The 15,928-nt window shown below is 35.4% G+C and overlaps 1 protein-coding gene across 1 annotated transcript in view; it reads left to right on the top strand.

Moving 5' to 3' along the window:
• The first annotated feature begins 371 nt into the window (after positions 1-371).
• FHL5 (four and a half LIM domains 5) overlaps positions 372-15,928 on the top strand; it is a 58,386-nt gene continuing 42,829 nt past the window's right edge. Inside the window, exon 1 of the mRNA XM_032275217.1 lies at positions 372-697. The gene's annotated coding sequence lies outside the window, so the exon portion shown is untranslated. The remainder of the gene's footprint in view (positions 698-15,928) is intronic.

The raw sequence follows: 15,928 nt of genomic DNA, 5'->3' as shown, positions 1-15,928 counted from the left end.
CAAACCCAAGTCTCAGAGTTCCTCAATTTCCCAAGAAGGCAGTGATAGAGGCCACAACCCAGGGGTTCATCTCTCAAGGCACCAATAGCTTTGCAGGTAAGAACATGGGGCCTCCTCTCTTTCCAGACAGTGCAACGGAAAAGCTCAGCAGTTCAGACATTTCTAACCTAAAAGAAGGGTTCTGATCACCAGAAAACAAAACAAAACCAAAAACAGACTGAGGAAACAGAAAATACATCATCCTTTTAGAGTATTATTTTTTATAAATATGCCCTTAATTTAGCCTAGTTAGTGAAAATTTCTCAAGTGTGTATGTGTCTGTACGAACGTTGTGTATTTTAAACTTTTTGGAGCTTAGCCAGAAATTTCGAAAGCTAATCCTAGCAAAATTTCCCTTTAAGGATGTCCTGCAGAGAATTTGTTACTCATAGTTTGAAGTAAAAATTGACAAGAAGTGCTTTTTCAGCTCTGGAGGAGTCATGTGCATGTCATAAGACTTGAAGGAAATGCAGGGACCCTCCTATTTTCTCCTGCAAAGTTGAAAAATCTGCATGCCATTGGAAGGGATCTTCAGATGGTGCTGGTGACTTTCTGTTCCTTTTGGAGTTGACATGCATATGGATTGGTGGAAAAATAATCAGCATACATTCTCCTTTCATACTGTTTAAATCACAGGAAGAAGTGCCTTGAAGACAAAGTGAGTTCTTTCCCCGAAAAGTTTCCTTTGTTTTGTTCATGTGGTATTTTGACTTCTCTAATTGTTTAAGGATGAGAAATTTTAATAAACCTTACAGTAACTGCTTAAGAGAAAACTTTTGCTTGGAAAAAAAAAGTTTTGAAGTTTCTTAGCCATTTTAGCTAAAGATTATCAAATTTTATATGCTAAGATTTTCAGATTTCTCATTCTTCTAACTTGCATGTGGAGGTAACATAGTGACCAGATAACTCTCTGGAATTGCCTCTTGAGTTTTTCTAATGCTCTTAATGCAGGTATAGCTTTATTGATATAAAAAGAAGAAGAAGAGGAGGGCTCTTGAGATTTTATTTGGCTTAATTTATTTGAATGAATAACATTATCACTGAGGATATTTTATCACTAGATTTATATTTTGAGAGCACATTCTGAAGACACTTACAGGTTTTAAGTAAAAGGAGTTAATGAGATTCCTGCTATTTTCAAGAAAAATCTGCCTACTTTCCAGGAGTGGGCATACAAAAATTTATAATCTTAAATTTCCTAAGATTAAAATATCTGTGTTTCCAGCCCACAGAGATATATAATAGACTATATCAATCTAAAGTGCTACTTCTTGAAACGGAGGTAGTGTTGTTATTCAGGCGAAAAGCATACATCCCATATGTGTTAATGCATTCTGTCACTACTTTAGTCATATCCTCTTTGGTGCCTATCATTCATTTGAAAACCAAAGCAGCTCCTCAGCTGTCAATTTAGACTTTAGAAAATCGGAAACTAAAAAGAAACATTATTAACAAAATGCTTAGCTCTTATATACAAAACATTAGAAAATCCTTGAGCCATTTTAGCCATCATTTCATATCCACAATACCACCATGTGTAAATGCTGGCATTTTTATTAGCAAAGCATATGGATTAAAATTTAACTTAAGTATTTCAAACATATGTATCATACAAGATATTGCTTAACATATGTGTTATGATATATGCTTAAAGCCATAATCTAAATTGCTTAAGGGGAAGGTAAACTCTGGTGTCTGTTTTCTACATTTGTTGTTTCTATTCTCACATTATCGTTAGTTGCCAATTCTGGGACTGTTCTACCTAAGCAAGAGCAGGAGATTTGTGTGTGAACATAACACCTCACCTCACTGACAAATTTACCTCTTATTTTTCTTACACTTGCCAACATTTTGAGTAAAGCTGAATTAATTTGTGTATCTTACACAAGACTGGGTACTTTTCTACTATAATATTACAACTAAGTGTTTAGAATCTTTAGACAAGCTTTGATTTGTTTCTGTTTTTATTTTTATGTTTTCAATCAAGGGAACATGATCTCTTTAGAAATGAGAGCCGAATACTTGGGTTCGCATGGGAAGCTCTGAATCAGATATTAGTTAAACCAGTTTGCATTTCCTTGTTCTTGTAATTGTCTTTTATTCTCTGATTATCATCATTTTTCTTGGTTACATTTGGTACCCCGAAATCTGATTGAAGAAGAGGAAGAGAAGAAAGAGGTAGAGGAAGAGGAGGAGAAAGAGGACTCCTTTTTGCCCAACATGCCTCAAATCCCTGCAAAATAATCAGCTTGAGGCCAGGCATCATGGCTCACTTCTGTAACCCTAGCTTTGGGAGGCCAAGGCAGGGGGATCACTTGAGCCCAGGAGTTCAAGACCAGCCAGGGCAACATAGGGAGACTCTATTTAACATAAAAATAAATAATAAGCTTGCTGATGACATACCCTAGTATTTTATGTGACCTAGTAAGACATTCTTATGGTTTGTATTCACCTTATCCTCACCATATGTCTAAACTTTCACACAGGCTAATTACCCTGATTAGAACATACGGTATGTCAACAGGAAGGTTTAAATTCATTAAATAAATAAAGTTAGTGAGTCTATTTGAAAGCAATAGTGTGATGTGGAGAAGAAAGTCAAGGTTTTGAGGTGTCATTCATGCTGAGTCTTCTATGAACGAGGGCAGGTTAGTTTGCCTTCCTACCTTAAAGCTATAATTAAAACAGTTGTGTTATAGAATTTTATATTAGAATAATAGTAACAGTAGTCATTTTTATTTTTATTTCTTCTCAAATTTTTCAGTTTTACTTCTGGCACTGATGAACCTTAAATTTTTCTCACTTAATTTTCAGCTATGAGCTATTCCTTTGCATATTCATTTTGTCAAAGGAGTACTCACCAAATGGATCCTGAGTTTTATTTTTCAGTAGATTATTTTGATAAGATTGTCTCCTCACATTTAAAAATATGCCTTTTTGTATTATTTCATATTTCATTGCAATTATAATGCTCTGAAGATGGTGGTGTGGCAGTGGGATGGAGAAATGTGCTTCTGAGGCTTATTCTCTAGCTTGATTCTGTTTAATTACCTTTTACAATTATTCGTAAAACAATTTACAGAACATCTCGTAAGTCATATGTTCTAATGTTTCTTAATTTTTTTCTTTTTTGCTTTCATTATTATTACTATAGACACATAATTGTACATATCTATGGGGTACAATGTGATATTTGTATACATGTATAAAACAAATTAGCAAATCAGGGCAATTAGCATATTTACCATCTTAAATATGTATCATTTCTTTGTGTTGGGAACATTTAAAATTCACTGTTCTAGCTATTTGAAAATATACAATAAATTGCTAATTATAGTTACGCTATAGTGCTATAGAACACTCAAACTTATTCCTCCTATCTAGCTGTATTTTGTGTTTCTTAGCCTACCTTTGGCTATCTCTTTCTTCCCCCTACCCTCTTCTGCTTCTAGTAAGCACTATTCTGCTCTCTACTTGTATGAGATCGACTTTTTTTAGCTTCTTTATATTCATGAGGACATGCAGTATCTATCTTTCTGCGTCTAGCTTATTTCACTTAAAATAATGTCCTCCAAGCTCATTCATGTTGCCTTGAATGACAGAAATTTGTTCTTTTATGCAACTAAATAATATTCCATTGGTATATATAGCACTTTTTTTATCCATTCACCTATTGATGGAAATGTAGGTAATTTCATGTCTTGGCTATGTATCATAAATAGTGCTGCAATAAACATGTGAATACAGATAGCTCTTTGACATCTGAATTTCCTTTCCTTTGGCTATATATCCAGTAGTAGGATTGTGGGATCATACAGTAGTTCTAGTTTTAATTTTTGAAGCACCTTCATACTGTTTTCCATAATGGACATACTAATTTACATTCCTCCAAATAGCATATAAGAGTTTGCTTTTCACCACCTACTCTCAGCTTTTTGTCTCTTTGGTAATAGCCATTCTAACTGGGGTGACATAATATATTCTTATACTTTGGATGTGCATAACCCTGATGATTAATGATGTTGATCATTTTTTGTATATACCTATTGGCCATTAGCATGTCTTCCTTGAGAGATGTCAATTCAACTTATTTGCCTACTTTTTAATGTGATTTTTTTTTGCTGTTAAGTTGAATTTATTTTATATTATGAATACTAAACTCTCATCAGATAGTTTGCAAATATTTTCTTCTATCCTGTAGGTTGTCTTTTCACTCTGTTGTTTCCTTTGCTGTGCAGAAGCTTATTAGTTTGACAATATTCCATTTGTCTATTTTTGCTTTGGTTGTCTGTGCTATTGAGGTCTTATCCATGAAATCTTTGCTCACAACAACATCCTACAGTATCTCCCCCATGTTTGCTTCTAGTTACTTCATAGATTCAGGTCTTATATTTAAGTTTTTAATCCATTTTGAGTTGATTTTTACATGTTATGTGAGATAGAAATCCAGTTTTATTTTTCTGCATATGAATAGTCAGTTTTCCCAGCATCATTTTTCAGACTGTTCCTTCTCCATTAAATGTTCTTGGCAGCTTTGTTAAAAATCCTTTGGCTGTATATGTGAATTTATTTCTGGGTTCTCCATTCTGTTCTATTGTTTTATGTATCTATTTATATGCCAATATTATGCTGTCTGGGTTACTATAGCTTTGAAATATATTTTGAAGTTCAACAATGTGATTTCTCCAGCTTTGTTCTTTTTGCTTGGGATTGCTTTGGCTATTCAGGGTCTTTTGTGGTTTCATATAAATTGTAGGAGGTTTTTTTTTCTATTTCTGTGAAGAATGTCATTGGTATTTTGATAGGATTGCACTGAATCAGTAAATCACTTTTAGCCGTGTCATTTTTACACTATTAATGTCTCCAATTCATGAACATGAGGTATGTTTTCATTTTTGTGTCCTCTTCAGTTTTTATCATCAGTGTTTTGTAATTTTTTTTGTAGAGATGTTTCATCTCCTTGGTTAAATTTATTCCTATGTGGGTTGTTTTTTGTAGCTATTATAAATGCAATTTGTTTCTTGATTTTTTTTTTTCCCACTAGTTTGCCTATGGTGTATAGAAAAGCTACTGGGTTCTGTTATGTCTATTTTGTATCCTGCAACTTTACTGAATCTGTTGATCAGTTCTGAGATTTTTGGTGGAGCTTTTATGGTTTTCTACATAGAAGTTCTTGTCATCTGCAAATTAGGACAATTTGACCTCCTTTACAATTTACATACTCCTTATGTCCTTCTCTAGCCTAAGTACTCTGTCTAGGGCTTCCAGTAGTATGTTGAATAAAAGTGATGAAAGTGAGATCATTGTCTTGTTCCAGATCTTAAAAGCTTTAAACTTTTCTCCATTCAATGTCGTGTTGGCTATGGGTTTGTCATACATGGCTCTAATTGTGTGGAAGTACATTTTTTCTGTACCTAACATGTTGATAATATTTATCATGAGGGGATGTTGAATTTTTCTCAAATACTTTTTCTGTATCTATTGAGATGATCAAATGGTTTTGCCCTTCATTTTGTTGATGTATTGTATCACATTTATTCATTTGTGTATTCCATCCCTGAGGTAAATCCTATCTACATGGCGAATAATCTCTTTAACATGCTGCCGGATTGGTTCACTAGTATTTTGTTGAGGATTTTTCTTTTCTTTTTCTTTTTTACTATTATACTTTAAGTTCTCGGGTACATGTGCAGATCCTGCAGAATTGTTACATAGGTATACACATGCCATGGTGGTTTGCTGCCTCCATCCCCCCATCGTCTACATTAGGTATTTCTCCTAATGTTATCCCTCTCCAATTCCCCACCCCCTGCTATCCCTCCCCAGCTCCCCCACCCGCAACAGGCCCCAGTGTGTGATGTTCCCCTTCCTGAGTTCATGTGGTCTCAATGTTCAACACCCACTTATGAGTGTGAACATGCAGTGTTAAGTTTTATGTGTCAGTTTGCTGAGAATGACGGTTTCCAGACTTATCCATGTCGCTACAAAGGACATGAACTCATCCTTTTTATGGCTGCATAGTATTCCATGGTGAATATGTGCCACATTTTCTATATCCAGTCTATCAATGATGTGCATTTGGGTTGGCTTCAAGTCTTTGCTATTGTAAACAGTGTCACAATGAACATACATGTGCATGTGTCTTTATAATAGAACAATTTATAATCCTTTGGGTATATACCCAGTAATGGATTGCTGGGTCAAATGGAATTTCTATTTCTAAATCCTTGAGGAATTGCCACACTGTCTTCCACAATGGTTGAACTAATTTACACTCCCACCAACAGTGTAAAAGTCTGCCTATTTCTCCACACCCTCTCTAGCATCTGTTGTCTCCAGATTTTTTAATGATCGCCATTCTTACTGGCATGAGATGGTATCTCAATGTGATTTTGATTTGCATTTCTCTAATGACCAGTGATGATGAGCATTCTTCTATATGTTTGTTGGCCTCATATATGTCTTCTTTTGAAGTGTCTGTTCATATCCTTCACCTACTTTTTGATAGGGTTTTTTGTTGTTTTCTTCTAAATTTAAGTTCTTTGTAGATTCTCCATATTAGCCCTTTGTTGAGGATTTTTGCATCTATGCTCATCATGTTTACTGGCTGATAGTTTTCTTTTTTTGTTGTTGCATTCTTGACCAGTTTTGGTAAAGGTAACACTGGCCTCATAGAATGCATTTGAAAGAATACCCTTATCTTCAATTTCTGAAGAATTTGAGGAGAGTTGATATTAGTTCTTCTATAAATCTTTGGTAGAATTCCAGACTGAAGCAATTATGCTCTAGGCTTTTCTTTGATAAGAAACTTTTTATTACAGACTTAATTCCATTGCTTGTAATTGGTCTGTTAGGCATTCTCTTTCTTGTTGGCTCACTTTGATAGATTATGTCCAGTAATTTACTCGTTTTTGCCAGGTTTTCTAATTTTTTTTTGGTATGTATAATAGTCTCTGATGATTTTTTGTATTGCTATGGTATTAGTTGCAATGTCTCCTTTTTCATTCCTGATTTTATTGGGATCTTTACTGTTTTTCTTGGGTGGTCAAGCCAATGGAATGTTATTTTATCTTTTCAAAAAAATTCACCTTTCCATTTTGTTGTTCTTTTGTACTTTTTAGTCTCTATTTTATTTACATATGCATTTATTTCTTCTACTAATTTTGGGCTTAATTTACTCTTGCTTTTTTAGTTTCTCAAAATGCATCATGAGCCTGTTTATTTGATATCTTTCTACTTTTTTGATAAAGGTGTTTGTGGCTGCACACTTACCTTCTAATACTGCTTTTGTTATACCCCTGATGTTTTGGTATTTTATGTTTCTATTTTTATTTGTTTGAAGATATTTTAAAATCTTCTTAATTTCTTCATTGACCAATTTGTTATTCAACAACATGTTGTTTAATTTCTATGTATTTTTATGATTTTTAAAGTTTCTCTTGTTATTTTGACTTCTAGTTTTATTATATTGTGGGCAAAAAATAATTGATATGATCTCTATTAAATTTGTTAATATTTGTTTTGTGGCCTAACATGGTCTATCCTAAAGAATGTGCCATGTTCTGATGAAAAGAATATGTATTTTGCAGCTGTTGAACAAAATGTTCTGTAAATGTCTGGTAGGTCCGTTTGGTCTAAAGTACAGTTTAAATTAAATGTTTCTTTGTTAATTTTCTGCCTGAATGATCTGTCCAATGCTGAGGGGTGTTGAAATCCCCAATTATTTTTGTACTGAAATTTATTTCTCTTTTGGGTTTAGTAATATTTGCTTTATAAATCTGGCTGTTTTGGTATTGGGTGTGTATATGTTTACAATTGTTACATCTTCTTGCGGAAGTGACAATAACATTGTCTATTTTTATGGTTTTAATTAAAGTCTGCTTTATCTAATGTAAGTATAGCTATTCTTCCTTGCTTTTGGTTTCCATTTGTGTGGAAGTTTTTCCATCCCTTGTTTTTATTCTATATGTGTATTTTTAGGTAAAGTGAGTTTTTTTGTAGGGAGCATATAGTTGGGTCATTTTTTAAAAAACTCATGCAGCCAGTCTATATCTTTTAAGTTGGGAATTTAGTGTGTTTACACTCAAGGTTATTATTGATAAGTGAGGACTTACACCCACCGTTTTGTTGTTTTCCTGTTGTCTTGTGTATCTTTTGTTCCTTTTTCTCTAATTGTTGATCATTGTGGTTTGATGTTTTTCTGTAGTAACAAGGTTTGATTCTTTTCTCTTTCTCCTCATATATCTGCTCTACCAATGAACTTTATTCTTTTTGTGTGTTTTCATGACAGTAATTTTCACTTCCAGGTGTAAGTGGAAATCACTTAAGCATTTCTAGTAAGGCAAGGTGAGTGGTAATGAATTCCTTCAGTTTTTGCTTACCTTGAAAAGGCTTTATTTCTCCCTAATTTCTGAAGGATAACTTTGCTGGATAGAGTATTCTTAGCTAGGAATTTTTTTCTTTCACCATTTTGAGTTTATAATTCTATTTTCTCCTCACCTGTGAAGTTTCTGTAGCAAAATTTATTATTAGTCTAATAGCAGTTCTCTTATGTGACTTGACAATTTTCTCTTGCTGTTTTTAGAACTGTCTTTTGACTTTTGACAATTTGCCTATAATGTGCCTCAGAGAGGAGCTTTTTTGGGTTGAATCTATTTGGGGAATTTTGAGTTTCCTGGAGTTGGATGTTCAAATATCCCTACTCTACAACCCTTACCACTAAATGGGGAAGTTTTCAGTTATTATTTCATTAAACAGGCTTTCTATGCCTTTTTTTTATCTTCTCCTTCTGAAAATCTCATAATATGAATATTTGTTTGTTTAATGTTTTCCAATAAATCTTACAGGATTTCTTCACCCTTTTTTATTCTTATTTCTTTTTCTTTTTCTCTAAGTAACTTCAAAAGACCTATCCTTAAGTTCAGAAATTATTTTTCCTGCTTGATCAAGTCTGCTGCTGAAGCTGTCTATTGCATTTTGTATTTGATTCATTGAATTCTTCAACTGCAGGATTCCTGTTTTGTTCTTTTTATGATTTTTATCTCTTTATTTAATTTTTCATTTATATTGTGAATTATTCTTCTGATTATATTTGTCAATCTGTATTTTCTTGTATCTAATCGAGTTTCCTTAAGATCATTATTTTAAATTTCCTTTTCTGGCAATTAATTGATTTCCTTTTCACTGGAGTCTGTTACTAGAGAATTACTATGTTCCTTTGGTGGTAACTTATTTCTTTGCTTTTTCATGTTTCTTGTGTCCCTACATTAATATCTGTGTATCTAATTGCCCTTTACAGACTTTCTGGAGTGACTTTCATAGAGAAAGACTTTCATCCTGCAGTTGAGTTTTACTGTACAGTTAGAAAAGGTGTAGTGACTCTGTTTCAAGATAGGTATAGGGATACAGTCTCTGTGCAGCTTTTTCAGTTGTATTCAAGGTCAGGAATAACTGTGGTTGCTTCATAGCCTATGCTTAGAGGTTTGCCATTGGCAACAAAGGTTTTTAATGTCCTTTGTCTTACGTAAGGGCTTCTGGGGTCCTTTTATTCTGGTTTTCCCTAAAAGAAGGAGACTTAGCTGAGGGGATCCCACTTGGTGTCAAGTCTGACCTGGTCTACAAGCAACTGAAGTGGCACAGGTTCTACATGCAAGTGATCAGATGGCTATGGGGTAGGAGATTTTAGCTCAGCATCTCATAAAGCTATTGTGGCAAGCGGGCCTTGAGTGCAGCTTCACCCTTTGTGGCAGGGTTGGATGGGGTTACCCACAGAGCCAGGATCTATGATTCTGAGGCACACCCTAGCAGCTCAGGCTCAGGATGCCAGGTTGTAGCTGTAATTCTACCCCTGGGGGCAGGACACAGCACTGGCCTGACTCCAGAAAATAAGGAGTGCTCTGGAACTTTGGCCTGGGCAGCAGGGTATGGCTGCAATTCAGGAACCTGAGCCAGTAGGGCTCAGTGTCAACTTAGGTTCCAAGGGATGAGGCGCTGGATAAAAGTGACTGTAGACCCTGGGATGGTGGTGCTGAGCAGTATCCCAGAATGTGTGAGGCCAAATGCATTTGCTTTAAGTACTTTAGAATGGTGGATGAGATTTGTTGTTTGTTCCCCGGGTGAGAGGTGGGTAGGAAAAAACACAGCAGTGACCACTCCCTAGATAGAGGGGTAGTTTAGCATCTGAGACTCCAGGGAGCTAAATCAGTTCCAGGGAATCAAGGTCTAAAGTTCAGCTTGTAGAGCGGGGTATCTCAGTTCAGTTTCTGCTCAGCTCGGCCAGGGCAGTAATTCCCTAAGGAACAATGTGCCAATTCTGCTTAGGCTTGAAGGATGTGACTGTTCTGGGCAGCACAAGCACTGTTTTCTTGGGATGCATGGCATCAGTTCAGCTTAAATAATGGAGTGCATGGCTGCTCTGGGTAGCCAAGGCACCATTTCGCAGGATCCAGGGCACCACTTCAACTTAAGACACCAGGGAGACATGACTGCTCTAAATAACCAAGGTACTGTTTTCCCGAGAGACAGGGTACTGCTTTAGCACAAACTAGGGATGTGAGCTCTTGGGATGGGACGGTTCAGTGGTGGTTTAGTCTCAGGGATGAAGGGGAGCCATGACTACTTACTTCCTAAGTAAGGCTTACTCTAGCTGTAGTTTCTGTTCCAAGATGCCATAGCATAGTAGTCACATGGGCCACAGCAGGTGGAGCACAGTATCAACTCCTTCTCTGGCTGAGAACAGCTATATGAACTCCAGGCAGCTTCACCAGGTGGGCTTGGTGCTTGAGAAGACTGCAGAGAACACCAGTGGGGAGGTCTGTAGGTGTCCAAAGTGTTGATGGAGGTTGTTAGAGTCATCCTGTTTACCTCCTCACCATAAGGAGAAGTTCCTCTTGGCTCCCAGCTGATCCCAGTTGGGGGATGGAATGATGAAGATGTGGAATTTCCTTATTCTCTATGTAGCCATCCGGAGTTTTTGTGTCCACCCAGGATTCTGTTAGTATTAAAATATAGCTGTTTTTCCACTGTTCTGTCTCTCCTTGAAAGGATCATAAGCACTAGGGGCTTCTAGTTAGCTATCTTGCTGCTCTCTGACCCTTAATACTTTTAAAAAGAATATTAACAGATCTCCTGATCAAGGTATCAAACTATTTATTATTTTCAACAGTACCAAAAAGTCATACACTTGTGTAATTAATTCATTCATATTTTCATTCATTTATTCATCAGTTAGATCAAGCTGGTATAAATCTACTGAAAAACGTCAAGGTCTTCAAATTTTTTATATTATGAAACTATCTATTGTGCTAATGAACACTAAAGAGGCTCCTATTGAGAAGGAGCTGTCTCTCATCAATTGTGACCAATTGCCTCTTAATATGGAAGTAAAATGCTTCTGATTTTGTTTGTTTATTTGTTTGTTTGTTTTGGTCACATAAAGACCAACATTTCTTTAGTAGATTTATGGGTATAATTTGCATTAAAAAAAAATCTGACACCAAGCTGTCATGCTATCTAAATTAAGATTTCGTTTATAAAAATGATTTCTAATCTTATAACTATATTCAGTCTCTTCATTTTTTCCCTTGAACATTTTGACAGTCATGCTATCACAAAATATTCTAATTTTTTACCTGTATATATTTTTAAATTAAACAATTATACTCCCATGTTTTTCAATATTTTCCTTATGTTTCCTTATTACCAAATTGTTAGATTACAGTATACAATTTGGAAAGTACAGAAAAGTAAAATTTTAAACACGCCCTAACTTCAATAAAGAGGCTTAACATTTGAGCATATTTTCTTCTAGACTTGTTTCTACTTTAAAAACAATTTATGTAATTGAGATTTTACTGATTATTCTGTTTCACACTTTTTTTTCCCACTTAAAGCATAGTAAGCATTTTACCAGGCCATTAAATAATCTTCCAAACACCATGTTAATGACTTCTAGTATTATTTTTTAAACCATTTAGTAAGTATATGTTCTTTTAAGTAGTGTTTAGGAAGTTCTTTTCAAATCCTAATTAAACTTAAGCATACTTTAACAAACACCCAGAAAAATATAATTAAAAGCACAAGACATACTTTGAAACTTGAGATTAAGGATCAGCCAAATGTTTTCTGCAAAGAGCCAGATAATATTTTAGTCTTCAAAATTACTCAGCTCTACTGTTGTAGCTGGAAAGGAGCCATAGATAGTATGATAATGAATGAGTGTGGCTGTGTTCCAATAAAACTTTATTTATGAACCCCAATATTTAAATTTCATATGTCAAAAATATTATTTCTCTTTTGGTATTTTATGGTTTAAAAATTTAAAGGCAATGTTTAGGTTTCAGACCATCCAAAAACAGGCAATGGCTAGATTTGGCCCTTGAGCTATATATAGTTGCAGATCTCTACTGTAGAGCCTGGTTTCAAGAACTCTGCCTTCCCAGGGTTTGAGAAATTTCTGTGAACACATGCATTTGTATATATTTTTCAGAAGAGGTAAATAGCTTCTATTATATGCTGAATAATTATTAAATATAAAATGGTGAAGAATCACTACTCTAAATAATATACATAAAGTCACTTTATAAACCATAATTTCTTATTAAAATATATACTGGTACTTCACTTATAATATTCTTCACTTAGATACCAAAAGATCTGAAAAAGATTAATTAGTAGAAATAAATATATGTTATTATCAGAATTCCACCTGGGAAAATAATATTCAGAATCCAAAAAGCTAATAAACTTTAAAGAGAAAATAGGTGACAAGTTAAATTTTGAAAAATATTTAAAAAAACATTTAATGGTTATTTCAGTGAAGGTAGTTGGAATATTTATTGCTTTTGGTTTTTTAACTGAGCCAAGAGATTATTTTCATTTAAACTATAATAAGTAGCATTATCAGAGAATAGATCCTGCTGCCTAATTTAACATCTGGTTAATAAAAGCTAATATATGTATGTCTCTCTCATTCCTCTCCTCTCCCCCCTCTCAGTACACATACACATACAAACAACAAACAGAACAAGAATAAAACTAGCTTTATTGTAACATTTGTTTAGATTGGAAAGTTCCACTTAGTCATGTATGTCTCCTTGCAGAATTCTAAAGCAATTGAGAAATAGATACAGAAATCACTTATGGATCAATTTATTATCAACCTCACTATTGTTAATGCTGGAGTAGAAAACAAAATGTGTGTGAGAGACCAAGCACCTTCCTTCCCAGCCTGAATTGAGCTTTTTCCCAGTGGTAGTAGAAAGCCTGGATCCTACAGAGCACCCTCATGAGCTGGGACTGAGCAGCTGGAATGAACTCACTGCACAGAGAGAACACAGGTCCACGAACTGGCAACTTCCATTGGAGTAAAGGAAAGAATCTGGCTTCACATGAAGTGCCCCTGTGCCCAGTTACTTATCAGCTAAGTCACTCCTTAAGTGGCATAGAATAATGAACCAACAGAGGGACATGTTATCCCTAATACCTTCAAAAGAGAAAAATTCCTTTAAAGGACAAGCACAGAAACCAGGGGGAATGAGAAGTGCTCTCTTAAGATCTTTAACTAAAAAAAAAAAAAAAAAAAAAAAAAAAAAATTATTGCTCTGTTTTAAGTTTAAGATGTTAGTGAAAATTGTTGAAATGCCAAGAGATTTTTGGTTAACAGAATACATCATAGATCTACCTTTTCAGTATGGTCTTTAGTTGGCCAAAAAGAAAACAGTGGGCCAAATAAATCCATAGCAATGTGTAGTTAAGTTTTTAAAGCTCTGACAGGTAAAAAGAATTGGTTTTATATGTGGCCTCTTTGTTATCCAAGTATGGATACCACCCTCCAGTTCTAATGGTGCTCAAGGGCTTGCAATCCACTCCCCTGGCCATGCAACATCATCACCTCCACAACTGTGTGGATGACCCTCAGTTTAAGAACCTCCACCTACTTTGTCTTAGCGACTACCTTATATTCAACCTTCAAAGCACAGCTTTAAAAGAAGCTTTACCTGAAGTTTTCCAGAAATTTCCTAAAATTCCCAGAGTACCCTGTACAAACCTTCATACTTTTCCACAGGACCTCTCTCATTCTTCTCTCACTCTCTTCCATCTGCAAATATTTACTGAGCCTTCAGCATATGCTGGTAATAAACTAAACACCAGGAGGCTGCTGGCAAACATAGTATGTTCCCTGTCTTTCTGTTGAGCTGGAAACACAATTAGACAGAGATAAAGCGTACTGCAGGTGGTAAAGTACCAAAAACCATGCGAACACACAGCCAGGTCCTTATCTTGTAGAAGAGTGATGGAGTAAAGAGAATATTTGAGTCTCTCTCCCAAGCCACTACGTAGGCTTTTCATAGATAAAGGCCGTTACTTTACTGCCAGGCACCATGGATGGTCCAAAGTTGGCCCTCAAGAGCTTTTTATGAAACCTACAGAACTAAAGTAGATGTATTTAGGGAGCTGTTTGATACCATTGGGTTTAAAGTGAAAGAGAGAGACAGGATTCCAGAACCAAACATCTGACTTCTTCCTTTCTGCATTCATTCAGCACGTCTTTGTGCCAGGCTGTCTTGCAGGTGCCAGGGACACAGCCCTAAACAGGTCAGGAGAGGTCCCTGCCCTGTTTGTGTGTTGCACTGACATGCCTTAACAATTCACACCTTAAGTGATGTTTAGGATAAAAATTAGCACTAAATTGTAACCAACATTTAGCAACTAATACTGTGAACATTTGGTTTCCAAGGGAATGGTAACAGATTTTTCCTCTTTCCTTATACACAGAATTAGCATAAAAACCTGAGATCAACATGTTGTGTTTCCACAGTCTCAAACATAAAACTGCTGAGTGAAAGCTGCAAGTATTTTGGCTATAATCATTTTCCTTTGATGGATGCTGAGAATCAACTTTGCCTGAATCTTTGAGACGGAGAACAGATAAAAATTAAGTTAAAGCTGGCTTTAGATATCAAATGGCCAACCCCCACCACCAACATCATCAAAAAATTTTAAACTGTCAAAAGAATAGCTTGTAATTATTGATTAGGATTATCACCAAAGCACAGGATACAACTTTGCCTTGTACCTTTTAAAATCACAAAAGCACAGGATATAGCTTTGCCTTGTACCTTTTAAAATCACATTCTGGCAAGAGGCAGATTATTTTGCTTCAGGTATAGGTACTGGAAAAACTAGTTAACACCAACCTGCACCCCTCAACCCGGACCCAAACACCCCCCCAACACACACACACACACACACACACACACACACACACACCACAGCACACATGCTCACTAATATACACAGACACACACATCCCACACAAATCATAGACATACACCACACATGTACACACATCACTATCCTTATTTTATCAGATGAGTCAGATGAGGATGCAGAAAATAAAACCAAATATGATTTTGGGCTTATCTTCCCAACTTCCACAGTAATCCAACAATAACTATAATAAACAAGTAGGAATTGAGTTGCTCTGAATGTTGCAGGGGATTAGTACTTCCTTTTGAAGATAACTATTTCACTTTGTATAGCTAGAAGCAGCTTGGTTTTAAGCATGGAATGAACCTCTCTGTTTACGCTTATGAGGCTGTTATCCGGTCAATAATTAAAACTTAGAGGGATGCAAATAAGGAGGGAGGGTTTTCATCTTTTTCTATGTTTTGAAAAATTACAGCCTAACCAAAGCTATCATTTTAAACTAGCTTTTTGCCAATTTCTATAGGGAAAAACAAAACAAATGGCTTCTGTGAGAAGCCTGGAAACCTGAATTCTGGTTGAGGCTTTGTTACCAGTTTGTCAGCATTTTCATAAAAAGAAAAAAAAAAGTCAATTTGCCTTTCTGAACTCAGTTTTTCTCATTTGTTAGATTAGAATAATA

The sequence above is a fragment of the Sapajus apella genome, unplaced genomic scaffold (genome assembly GCF_009761245.1).
Source record: "Sapajus apella isolate SASKATOON/1434 unplaced genomic scaffold, GSC_monkey_1.0 scaffold6, whole genome shotgun sequence".
In the NCBI taxonomy this organism is placed as follows: domain Eukaryota; kingdom Metazoa; phylum Chordata; class Mammalia; order Primates; family Cebidae; genus Sapajus; species Sapajus apella.
The sequence above is the reverse complement of the archived record's forward strand: the minus strand, read 5'-3'. Positions and strand labels throughout refer to the sequence as shown.